This window comes from Eubalaena glacialis, chromosome 16 (assembly GCF_028564815.1).
Source record: "Eubalaena glacialis isolate mEubGla1 chromosome 16, mEubGla1.1.hap2.+ XY, whole genome shotgun sequence".
In the NCBI taxonomy this organism is placed as follows: domain Eukaryota; kingdom Metazoa; phylum Chordata; class Mammalia; order Artiodactyla; family Balaenidae; genus Eubalaena; species Eubalaena glacialis.
This window is the reverse complement of record NC_083731.1, coordinates 24,862,444-24,876,238: the sequence shown is the minus strand read 5'-3', so window position 1 is coordinate 24,876,238 and position 13,795 is coordinate 24,862,444. Positions and strand designations below refer to the sequence as shown.

The 13,795-nt window shown below is 36.8% G+C and overlaps 1 pseudogene; it reads left to right on the top strand.

Moving 5' to 3' along the window:
• The window catches only part of LOC133076339 (protein enabled homolog), a 153,299-nt pseudogene extending 140,165 nt beyond the window's left edge, over positions 1-13,134 (top strand).
• Positions 13,135-13,795: the final 661 nt, after the last annotated feature.

Genomic DNA, 13,795 nt, shown 5'->3' with positions numbered 1-13,795 from the left:
ATAAGGACTGAAAGCGAGGGGATGGAAAAAGATATTCCAGGCAAATGGAAACCAAAAGAAAGTTGGAGTAGCAATACTCATATCAGATAAAAAAGACTTTAAAATAAAGAATGTTACAAGAGACAAGGAAGGACACTACATAATGATCAAGGGATCAATCCAAGAAGAAGATATAACAATTATAAATATATATGCACCCAACATAGGAGCACCTCAATATATAAGGCAACTGCTAACAGCTATAAAAGAGGAAATTGACAGTAACACAATAGTAGTGGGGAACTTTAACACCTCACTTACACCAATGGACAGATCATCCAAAATGAAAATAAATAAGGAAACAGAAGCTTTAAATGACACAATAGACCAGATAGATTTAATTGATATTTATAGGACATTCCATCCAAAAACAGCAGATTACACGTTCTTCTCAAGTGCGCACGGATCATTCTCCAGGATAGATCACATCTTAGGTCACAAATCAAGCCTCAGTAAATTTAAGAAAATTGAAATCATATCAAGGAACTTTTCTGACCACATCGCTATGAGATTAGAAATGAATTACAGGGGAAAAAACGTAAAAAACACAAACACATGGAGGCTAAACAATACGTGACTAAATAACCAAGAGATCACTGAAGAAATCAAAGAGGAAATCAAAAAACACCTAGAGACAAATGACAATGAAAACACGATGATCCAGAACCTATGGGATGCAGCAAAAGCAGTTCTAAGAGGGAAGTTTATAGCTATACAAGCCTACCTCAAGAAACAAGAAAAATCTCAAATAAACAGTCTAACCTTACACCTAAAGGAACTAGAGAAAGAACAAACAAAACGCAAAGTTAGCAGAAGGAAAGAAATCATAAATATCAGAGCAAAAATAAATGAAGTAGAAACAGAGAAAACAGTAGCAAAGATCAATAAAGCTAAACGCTGGTTCTTTGAGAAGATAAACAAAATTGATAAACCATTAGCCAGACTCATCAAGAAAAAGAGGGAGAGGACTCAAATCAATAAAATTAAAAATGAAAAAGGAGAAGTTACAACAGACACTGCAGAAATACAAAGCATCCTAAGAGACTACTACAGGCAACTCTATGCCAATAAAATGGACAACCTGAAAGAAAAGAACAAATTCTTAGAAAAGTATATCCTTCCAAGACTGAAGCAGGAAGAAATAGAAAATATGAACAGACCAATCACAAGTAATGACATGGAAACTGTGATTAAAAATCTTCCAACAAACAAAAGTCCAGGACCAGATGGCTTCACAGGTGAATTCTATCAAACATTTAGAGAAGAGCTAACACCTATCCTTCTCAAACTCATCCAAAAACTTGTGGAGGGAGCAGCACTCCCAAACTCATTCTATGAGGCCACCATCACCCTGATACCAAAACCAGACAAAGATACTACAATAAAAGAAAATTACAGACCAATATCACTGATGAATATAGATGCAAAAATCCTCAACAAATACTAGCAAACAGAATCCAACAACACATTAAAAGGATCATACACCATGATCAAGTGGGATTTATCCCAAGGATGCAAGTATTCTTCAATATATGCAAATCAATCAATGTGATACACCATAGTAACAAACTGAAGAGTAAAAACCATATGATCATCTCAAGAGATGCAGAAAAAGCTTCTGACAAAATTCAACACCCATTTTTTTTTTAAAATCTTATTAAGACTTTATTTTGATTTTTATCTTTCTTTTTTTTAACATCTTCATTGGAGTACAGTTGCTTCACAATGGTGTGCTAGTTTCTGCCCCACAACAAAGTGAACCAGCCACACACATACATACGCCCCCACATCTCCTTCCTCCCGTGCCTCCCACCTCCCATCCTCTCCATCCCACCCCTCCAGGCGGTCACAAACCACCCAGCTGATCTCCCTGTGCTATGCGGTTGCCCCCTACCAGCTATCTATTTTACGTTTGGTATTGTATATATGTCCATGCCACTCTCTCACTTTTTCACAGCTTACCCTTCCCCCTCCCCATATTCTCAAGTCCATGCTCTAGTAGGTCTGTGTCTTTATTCCTGTCTTACCCTTAGGTTCTTCATGACCTTTTTTTTTTTTTTCTTAGATTCCATATATATGTGTTAGCATATGGTATTTGGTTTTCTCTTTCTGACTTACTTCACTCTGTATGACAGACTGTAGGTCCATCCACCTCACTACAAATAACTCAGTTTCGTTTCTTTTTACGGCTGAGTAATATTCCATAGTATATGTGCCACATCTTCTTTATCCATTCATCTGTTGATGGACACTTAGGTTGCTTCCATGTTCAACACCCATTTTTGGTAAAACCTCTCCAGAAAATGGGCATAGAGGGAACCTGCCTCAACATAATAAAGGCCATATACGACAAACCCACAGCAAACATCATTCTCAGTGGTGAAAAATTGAAAGCTTTTCCTCTAAGATCAGGAGCAAGACAAGGATGTCCACTCTCACCACTATTATTCAACATAGTTTTGGAAGTCCTAGCCATGGCAATCAGAGAAGAAAAAGAAATAAAAGGAATACAAATTGGAAAAGAAGAAGTAAAACTGTCACTGTTTGCAGATGACATGATACTATACATAGAGAATCCTAAAGATGCCACCAGAAAACTACTAGAGCTAATCAGTGAATTTGGTAAAGTTGCAGGATGCAAAATTAATGCACAGAAATCTCTTGCATTCCTATACACTAATGATGAAAAATCTGAAATGAAATTAAGGAAACACTCCCATTTACCATTGCAACAAAAAGAATAAAATACCTAGGAATAAACCTACCTAGGGAGACAAAAGACCTGTATGCAGAAAACTATAAGACACTGATGAAAGAAATTAAAGATGATACCAACAGATGGAGAGATATACCATGTTCTTGGATTGGAAGAATTAATATTGTGAGAATGATTATACTACCCAGAGCAATCTACAGATTCAATGCAAACCCTATCAAATTACCAATGGCATTTTTTACGGAACTAGAATAAAAAATCTTAAAATTTGTATGGAGACACAAAAGACCCTGAAACGCCTAAAGCAGTCTTGAGGGAAAAAAAACGGAGCTGGAGGAATCAGACTCCCTGACTTCAGACTACACTACAAAGCTACAGTAATCAAGACAATATGGTACTGGCACATAAACAGAAACATAGATCAATGGAACAAGATGGAAAGCCCAGAGATAAACTCACGCACCTATGGTCAACTAATCTATGACAAAGGAGGCAAGGATATACAATGGAGAAATGACAGTCTCTTCAATAAGTGGTGCTGGGAAACCTGGACAGCTACATGTAAAAGAATGAAATTAGAACACTCCCTAACACCATACACAAAAATAAACTCAAAATGGATTATAGACGTAAATGTAAGACCAGACACTATAAAACTCTTAGAGGAAAACATAGGAAGAACACTCTTTGCCATAAATCACAGCAGGATCTTTTTTGATCCACCTCCTAGAGTAATGGAAATAAAAACAAAAATAAACAAATGGGACCTAATGAAACTTCAAAGCTTTTGCACAGCAAAGGAAACCATAAACAAGACGAAAAGACAACCCTCAGAATGGGAGAAAATATTCGCAAATGAATCAACAGACAAAGGATTAATCTCCAAAATATATAAACAGCTCATGCACCTCAATATTAAAGAAACAAACAACCCAATCCAAAAATGGGCAGAAGACCTAAATAGACATTTCTCCAAAGAAGACATACAGATGGCCAAGCAGCACATGAAAAGCTGCTCAACATCACTAATTATTAGAGAAATGCAAATCAAAACTACAATGAGGTATCACCTCACACCAGTTAGAATGGGCATCATCAGAAAATCTACAAACAACAAATGCTGGAGAGAGTGTGGAGAAAAGGGAACCCTCTTGCACTGTTGGTGGGAATGTAAATTGATACAGCCACTATGGAGTACAGTATGGATGTTCCTTAAAAAACTAAAAATAGAATTGCCATATGATCCAGCAATCCCACTACTGGGCATATACCCAGAGAAAACCATAATTCAAAAAGGCACATGCACCCCAATGTTCATTGCAGCACTATTTACAATAGCCAGGTCATGGAAGCAACCTAAATGCCCATCAACAGACGAATGGATAAAGAAGATGTGGTACATATATACAATGGAATATTACTCAGCCATAAAAAGGAACGAAATTGGGTCATTTGTAGAGACGTGGATGGATGTAGAGACAGTCATACAGAGTGAAGTAAGTCAGAAAAAGAAAAACAAATATCGTATATTAACGCATATATGTGGAACCTAGAAAATGGTATAGATGAACTGGTTTGCAGGGCAGAAGTTGAGACACAGATGTATAGAACAAACCTATGGACACCAAGGGGGGAAAGCAGCGGAGGGTGGGGGTGGTGGTGTGATGAATTGGGCGATTGCGATTGACATGTATACACTGATGTGTATAAAATTGATGACTAATAAGAACCTGCTGTATAAAAAAAAATTAAATAAAATTCAAAAATAAAGACAAAACAAAAGAAAACAAAAATACAATTTTATTCCATTATCTTTAAATCTTATAAATAGTGCAATGCTGTGGAATTGGAAAATTTTTTTCATACTACAATGCTGATGTGCCTAGAAAACATAATAGTTAATCTGTAATTAATTTGGTCTGATTCAAGAGCATTTATGCATGGATGAGGGAGAAAAGTAGCTTTCTGTTATATAAAGTTTGAAAATTGTATGATACATTATTTTTTGTAGTCCTTTTAAATAATGTTTGGTGTCTATTAGATAAAATTTTCTAGTTACTCAGCATCCCTTTCCTCTTTCTACTTCTATAATTTCAATGGCAAAGCCCTTGGAGAATATACAGTATCTGTAGTGACCATGTGACTTATTGTTGAAAATGGAATACTTTGACAGTAAAGAGTTGCTATTAATAATAATCACATCCAGACAGTCAGCATAGGCTGGGACACTCTTTGATATACGTAGCTCAGCTTCTCTTATTCTTGGTGAAAACAAACCTTGAATCCCACAAAATTTTCCATCTGACTCACTACAATAAACCCACTAGTTTTTTTTGCTCAGCATTTTTATCACAACTATATTTTAGTTCTTAATTCTAAGCCTACAAGTTCTGAAAGGCTCATGACTCATACCTAAGCACACTGCCAAGGTTCTATGGTGATATCTGTGTACTAGATTATTATATGGAAGCCTTCTAGATATCCACTTTCCTCAATCTAGCTTAGAGAGCCAGGTGAGTCACTATCCCTCCTATCTCTGCCCTTGTAGCATCTTGCCTGATATAACATAAATCCCCCTCTTTATGTTAAAGACTATGTAGGTGGAAAATGGGACTCTTTCAAATCTGATTCTCTCTCTCTCTCTCTTTACTTTTTTCCTTCTCACCCCTCAAATATCACTAGGTCAGAAAAGGACTCAATCTCATTCTACCATAATCAGACATGATGAAACCTGTAGATGATGCTTACCCTCCACCACACAGGACAATGTACTTATGTGTTTCCTTTAGGTGCATTATTGACATTCGAATGGGAATGGTGCTAGAAAATTAGAAAATCCTCTCTCATAATAACATCGTGATTAACACAGTTATCCTTCCCACAATGTATAATGCTTTTTATATTAGAATATGAATATTATCTCTCTATTCAATGTATATCCCTCTATAATACATCTCAGTCTCCATATTCCTTTTAGAATTTATCTTACCCTTCTCTGAGACGAAAATTTTAGGTAAGGTAGGCAAAAGAAAAAAGCAAATTTATAATAAATAATCTTGTATTAATAAGATATGTAGCTTTTTAACTTTTGCAGAAAGTAAACAAGAAAACTAAGCTGCAGAGGAAGTGCTGTATTTGTCATATACTACATGTTTAAAGAAAGGAATATAATTCCCATATTTTTCCATAATAATTCCATATTTTCCATAATAATTTCACAAAATCATTTATGTAATTTATGAGTATTTTCCTAAAATGTAAATTCCTAATATACAAAATATTTCCTGACATTTGATAATGTACAAAAGGAATATAATTTCCAGAATTTTGTTCCTCATTGCATTATTTTAAGAAGAAATCCACATTCCAGTTAAATCCATTTTTTAAAAAACAACAGTCAGTACAGTACTAGCAACTCTAGTTTTCACTCTTGCCAAGAAATGTTGTCATTGGTTTCAAGAGAAGCTTAAAAATGATATTGAATGAACTTTTAAATCTACTGCTTTCCAAATTGATCTTTCTTGGAAATTATGTTCTGGAAATTATGTTTTGGTGGATCTGTTTTCCACAGAAACAAATGAACAGTCAATGTTAGTAGCAGTAGAAATTATCATCAGTAGTAGAAGATAAAAATATTTAAAATATTTATGCACTTTCAAAATTTTAATCCTTCCTGAGTAGATTAAGTTTTTTTGATTAAGTACACAATAAAAGTTAATGTTGATAATGCTGAAAATTTTCAGCTTAAAAAATAGTGTCCATATAAAGATAGCACAAAAGTGATTAAGTATCAAAGAGAAGTGGATAATCTTTGTTGGTAAAACCGCCAAATTTTAAGTTATATTCTGGACATTTATTTTGTTTAAGGTGTCATTTAATTTTCAGAATAAGTATTTTTGGAAAATAATTTGTGTGTTGTTTTGCAATATGACACTTGCCAACTCTCTGCATTACTACTCTGATATATACCTTGCCATGTGATTAATGGGGAAAATATCATACAACCAGGTTTGGAAGAATATAAATGCTGTTAAATTTCTAATATATGCCACAGATGCTCCTACTCCTTCACAAACAAAATACTTGCCTTTAATTCACTGTATATCTTCATCAAGAGTAGTCCTTTCAGGAGGAGAGAATCAAGATGGTGGAGTAGGAAGATCCTCAGCTCACCTCCTCCCACAGACACACAAAAACTATGCTATGTGTAGAAGTTTTTCTGAGAACAACCTGAAGACTAGCAGAATGCCTCTTTTACAACTAAGGATATAAAGAAAAATCCAAATTGAGATGGCTAGGAGGGGCAGAGATGCAGTCTAGTCAGGACCCACATCCCTGGCACAGTGACCCACAGTGGGAGGGGATATCACAAACGCAGAGGTTCTCCCTAAGGAGCAAAGGGTTTGAGCTCTACATCAGGCAGCCCAGCCCTGGGGACCTGCACCTGGAAGATGATCCCATATAATGTCTGGCTTTGAAAACCACTGAGGCTTATGGCTGGGAGAGCTGGAGGGCTATAGCATACAGACTCTGCTCTTAAATGGATTGTGCACAAACTCACTCACTCTGAGTTCCAGCAAAGAGACCTATGTTTGAAAAGTGCCTGGACTATATGTGAAGGAGATTCATTGACAAACTTTAGGGTGAGTCCCAAAGGAGCAGGGATCTATTGGAACTTTATCAAGGTACCAAAGCAGTGGTAGATGCCATTTTTCTAATTCTCCTTTTACCTAGCTGGCCAGGCACTGGTGGGCATTATTTCTGACATTTGCTAACTACCCTGCTAGTATTTCCTGCCCTGTCCTAGCAGTCCCCTGAGGACCCGCCCTGTCCAATCCATCCACCCTGGTCAGTGCCTTTCCAAAGCAAGCCCTACCCCACCACACCTGGCAGGCAGCCTCAGGTGGGTCTGGCATGCCTCCCCCACAAAATGGCTCCTGTGCCAGGGGACCAACCCCATAAAACCACCATACCCACAACTGTTGCAATCAGGCCCTGAATCCAGCCTCACTGGGGCAGCAGTTATGAATCCAGCAGTTATGACCAGGCCTTGCAAACAGCTGGACCAGGGAACAGCCCCACCAGTCAGTACACCAGTAGCAAACATGACCCCACCACAACAGGAGGACTCAAACAGCCCACAGAAGGAATACTCATGAAGTGCCTGGCTCTGGTGACCATAGGGGATTGCTCTTCTGGGCCTCACAGGAAACCTTCTACAATGGACCACTCCTTCAAGACCAGGAGATATATCTGATCTACCTAATACATAGAGATAAACACAGAGAATTAGCAAAATGAGGAGACAAAGGAATATGTTCCAAAAGAAAGAAAAAGACAAAACCTCAGAAAAAGAACTAAACTAAATGGAGATAAGTAATCTACCTGGTAAAGAGTTCAGGTAATAATAATAAAGTTGCTTACCAAACTCAGAAGAAGAATTGAAGAACTCACTGAGAACTTGATAAAAGAATATATATATATATATAATATATATATATATATATAAACAAGAGCTGAAGATTACAATAACTGAAATTAAAAATACACTATATGGAATCAGAAGCAAATCAGATAAGACAGAAGAAAGGATCAGTGATCTAGAAGACAAGGTATTGGAAATAATCCAATTGGAACAGAAAAAAAAAAAAGGCAAAAAGAAAATGAAGATAGTTGGATCTCTAGGACAAGTGTACTAACATTCACATTATCGGGGTCCCAGAAGCAGATGAGAGCAAGGGACAGAAAACTTATTTGGAAAAATAATGGCTGAAGCATTTCCTAACCTGGTGAAGGAAACAGACATCCAAGTCCATAAGCACAGAGAATCCTAAACAAGATGAACCCAAAGAGACTCACACCAAGAGAGATTATTATTAAAATGTTAAAAGTTAAATATAAAGAGAGAATCTTACAGGTAGCAAGAGAAAAACAATTCAAAAACAATAGAAAAGATCAATGGAACTAAGAGCTTGTTCTTTGAAAAGATAAACAAAATTGATAAACATTTAGCCAGACTCATCAAGAAAAAAATAGAAAGGTCTCAAATAAAATTAGAATTAAAAGAGAATTTACAATCGATACCATAGAAATAAAAAGATTCATAAGAGACTACTATGAACAATTATATGCCAACAAATTGGAAAACATAGAAGAAATGGATAAATTCCTAAAAACATACAGTCTTCCAAGACTATATCAGGAAGAAATAGAAAATCTGATTAGACCAAATAGTAGTAATGAAATTGAATCAATAATCACAGAACTCCCAACAAACAAAACGCTAGAACCAGATAGCTTCATAGGTGAATTCTACCAAACATTGAAAGAAGGGTTATACTGATTTTTCTCAAACTATTAAAAAAAAAAAAAAATTCAAGAGGAAGGAAAGCTTCCAAAATCATTCTACAAGGTCAGCATTACCCTGACACCAAAAGCAGCCAAAGACTCTATGGAAAAAGAAAATTACAGGCCAACATCTTTGATGAACATAGATGCAAAAATCCTCAACAAAATATTAGCAAACAAAATTCAGCAGTACATTGAAAGGATCGTATACCATGATAGAGTGGGGTTTATTCCAGGGATGCAAGAATGACTCAACATCTGCAATTAACATGACAGACCACATTAACAAAACAAAGGGTAAACATCATATGATCATCTCAGTAGATGCAGAAAAAAGTGTTTGACAAAATTCAACACCCATGCATGACAAAAACCCTCAACAAAGTGGTTATAGAGGTAATTAATGTACCTCTAAGTAGTAAACAATACCTATGACAAACCAACAGCTTACATTGTATTCAATGGTGTAAAGCTAAAAACATTTCTCCTGATCTTAGGATGAGGAAAAAGACAAGAATGTGCACTCTTGCCATTCTCTTATTTAACATAGTATTGGAAGTTCTAGCCACAGCAACTAGACAAGAAAAGGAAATAAAAGTAAGCCAAATTGGAAGGGAAGAAATAAAATGGTCACTATTTGCAAATTACATGATACTATATATAGGATATGCTAAATACTCCACCAAAAAATATTAGAACTAATAAATGAATTCAGTAGAATTGCAGGATACAAAATTAATATACAGAAATCTGTTATATTTCATACACTAATAATGAACTATCAGAAAGAGAAATTAAGAAAACCATCCCATTTACAGTTGCATCAAAAAGAATAAAATACCTAGGAATAATATAACCATGGAGGTGAAAGACCTGTACTCTGAAAACTATAAGATATTTGATGAAAGAAATTAAAGATGACACAAATAAATGGAAAGATATCCCAGGCTCATGGATTGGAAGAATTAGTATTATTAAAATGTCTATACTACCCCCCAAAATCTACAGATTCAGTGTAATCCTTTTCAAAATACCCATGACATTTTCCAAATGACTGGAAGAAATAATCCAAAAATTTGTATGGAACAACAAAAGACCCCCAAATAGCCAAAACAATCTTGAGAAAGAACAAAAGCTATAGTAATTAAAAGAGTGTGGTACTGGAACAGAAACAGACACATAGATCAATGGAACAGAATAGATAGCCCAGAAATAAACCCACACACATATGGTCAATTACTCTGTAACAATGTAAGCAAGAATATACAATGGGTAAAATCCAGTCTCTTCAGTAAATGGTTCTGGGAAAACTGGATAGCTACCTGCAAAATAATGAATCTGGACCACTATCTTAAACTATATACAAAAAAGTAAGCTCAAAATGAATTAAAGGCTTGAATATAAGACCGTAAGCTATAGAGAACTTCTAGAAGAAAACAGGCATTCAGCTCTTGGACTTTAGTCTTAGTAATTTTTTTTTTTTTTTTTTTTTTTGGATAGGTCAGCTCATTCAAGGGAAACAAAAGCAAAAATAAACAAATGGGACTACATCAAACTAAAAAGCTTTTGCACAATGAAGGGAAACAAATAAAACAAAAAGGCAACCTATTGAATGGGAGAAGATATTTGCAAATCTTATATCTAATAAGTGGTTAATATTCAGAGTATATAAAGAACTCGTACAACTTAACATATAAAAAAAGAAAATCCAAACAATCTGATTAAAAAATGGGCAGAGGACCTAAATAGACATTTTTCCAAAGAAGACATACAAATGGCCAACAGGCACATGAAAAATGCTTAACATCACTAATCATCAGAGAAATGCAAATCAGTACCACCTCACACCTGTCAGAATGGCTATTATCAAAAACTCAAGAAATAAGTGTTGGCAAGGATGTGGAAGAAAAGGAACCCTTGTGCACTGTTGGTGGGAATGTAAATTGTTGCAGCTGCTATCGAAAACAGTATGTAGGTTCCTAAAAAACTAAAAATAGAACTATCATATGATCCAGCAATTCCACTCCTGGATATATATCTAAAGAAAACAAAGAAACACTAATTTGAGAAGATATATGCACCCCTATTTTCATATTAGCATTATTTATAATAGCCAAGAGAAGGAAACAACCTAAATGTCTTCGATGAATAAATGGATAGTGAAGATAGTTAAATGGATAGTGAAGATGTTGCAACAACATGGATGGACCTAGAGGGTATTATGCTAAATGAAATAAGTCAGAGAAAGACAAATATAATACGATTTCACTTATACGTGGAATCTAAAAAACAAAGGAAGTGAACAACAACAAAAAAAGCAGAAATTGATTTATAGATACCTAGAACAAATTGATGATTGTCAGAGAGGAGGTGGGAGGGTGGAGGGATGTATTTTATCAGCAAAGCAGATTAAAGAGCACAAACTTACAAATATAAATAAGTTATGGTGCTGTAATATATAAAATAGGGAATGTAGTCAATAATATTGTAATAATATTAAACTGACAGATGGTAGCTGGATTTATCATGGTGATCATCTTGTAATGTATGTAATGTATATAAAAGTCAGATCACTGTGTTATTCACCTGAAACTAATGTAACATTGTATGTCAATCGTACTTCATTAAAAAAATAAAGGGTTGAAGTACAATCAAGCTACACAGACCTTCCACCAATGGTGGAACGCTAGACAGGTGTATGGTCTCAACTTTGGCAGCAAAGAAGATGCCAGTGTCTTCGCAAGTGCTGTGATGCATGCTTTCGACGTGTTGAATTCACAGGAAACAGGGCCAACGTTGCCTAGACAAAATTCACAGCTACCTGCCCAAGTTCAGAATGGCCCATCACAAGAAGAATCGGAAATTCAAAGGCAACTACAAGAACAGCAAAGACAACAGGAGCTGGAGCGGGAAAGGCTGGAGGGCGAAAGAATGAAAAGGGAGAGATTGGAGGGGGAGAGGTTAGAAAGGGAAAGGCTGGAGAGGGAGTGACTGGAACAGGAGCAGCTGGAGAGAGAGAGACAAGAAAGAAAGTCAGGATTGCCTGGAGCGGGAGAGACAAGAACGGGAGAGACTGGAGAGACTGGACCGAGAAAGGCAAGAAAGAGAGCGGCAAGAGCAGCTAGAAAGGGAGCTGCTGGAATGGGAGCGAGAGCGAAGAATGTCAAATGTGCTGCCCCTGCCTCTTCAGAGACTCCTCTAAGTTCTGTGCTGGGAGTCTCCTCTGCTGCTGAGCCAGGCTTGCATTGTCTTGGGACCACCTGCACCTCCACCCCCTCCTCCACTCCCACCAGGTCCTGCCCAGGCATCAGTCACACTCCCTCCTCCCCCAGGACTCCCTCCATCCCATCCACTTCCATCCTCAGGGCCTCCATCTCCTCTACCACCTCTTCCTAATCAAGTACCCCCTCCTCCTCCACCACCTCCTGCTTCTCCCCTCCCTGCATCTGGATTTTTTGGGGATCCATGTCTGAAGACAGTCACCCTTTAACTGGACTTGCAGCTGCAATTTCTGGATCAAAACTTAGGAAAGTGTCACGGATGGAGGATGCCTGTTTCCCAAGCAGAGGGAAGATCACTGGTGTGAATTTGGCCTCATCTAAAACTATGGGTAGTGGAAAAGGACCCCTTCCATTAGGGGTGGTGGTTTAATGGAAGAAATGAGCACCCTGCTGGCCAGGAAGAAGAGAATTGCTGAAAAGGAATCAACAATAGGAACAGAACAAAAAGAAGACAAAAATGAAGATTCAGAGCCTGTAACTTCTAAGGCCTCTTCAACAAGTACACCTGAACCAACAAGAAAACCTTGGGAAAGAACAAATACAATGAATGGCAGCAAGTCACCTGTTATTTACAGACCAAAATCTGCACCCTCATCACAGACCAGTGCCAGCGGAGTCCAGACAGAAGGACTGGACTCTGACAGGCTGAAGCCAAACATTGTAGATGAAATGAGAAAAGAATTAACTAAGCTAAAAGAAGAGCTCATCGATGCAATCAGGCAGGAAGTGAGCAAGTGAAATACCACATAGAGAAACAAACTAAGAAGAGATAGGACTTTAATCTGGAGAAAGAAAAAAAACAAACAAAAAACAACCCTGCAAAGAACAACTGTTAACAACAACAAAACCCCTACATTCTGTGAGCTGTAAAAAGAAAATGGAGACAAACAGTCAGAAGGAGGGAAAAGACAACATACTTTGAAAGCCTTCAGACATTACTACTCTAGCAGTAAGCTAGTACCCTCCCAGTTTGATGCTTTTTTCTGACCTTTACAACAGGGTGGAAGAGAGTTGTATAGGAGTTCCTATATCAGTTATGCAGAAAATACTAAACCAGTCAGGCAAGAACACCGTGCCTTGAAATATTTTCATGTCAAGAGAAAATCACACATTTTCCACAATCCATTGCTAAAATAAAGAGGAGAAAGGCTTTGAGAAGTTTTTTTCAGAGAATGCTGATGAAGAATTTAGCAACTTATGCTATTGTATTGTAAATGTTTCTCTCAGGTTTGTCTTCCTATCACATTTGATATCCCATGAATAATTGAGATCAGCTCTATGTAGGTTAAGATCATAAAATGTGGAACAGATGGAATTGTATGTGCTTTCAAAGGGTGATATTTATAAGAAGGTGTCCTAAAAATGATTTGCCCAGAGTGAGGAATTTTAGAATGATAGGAAGTCTCTCAAG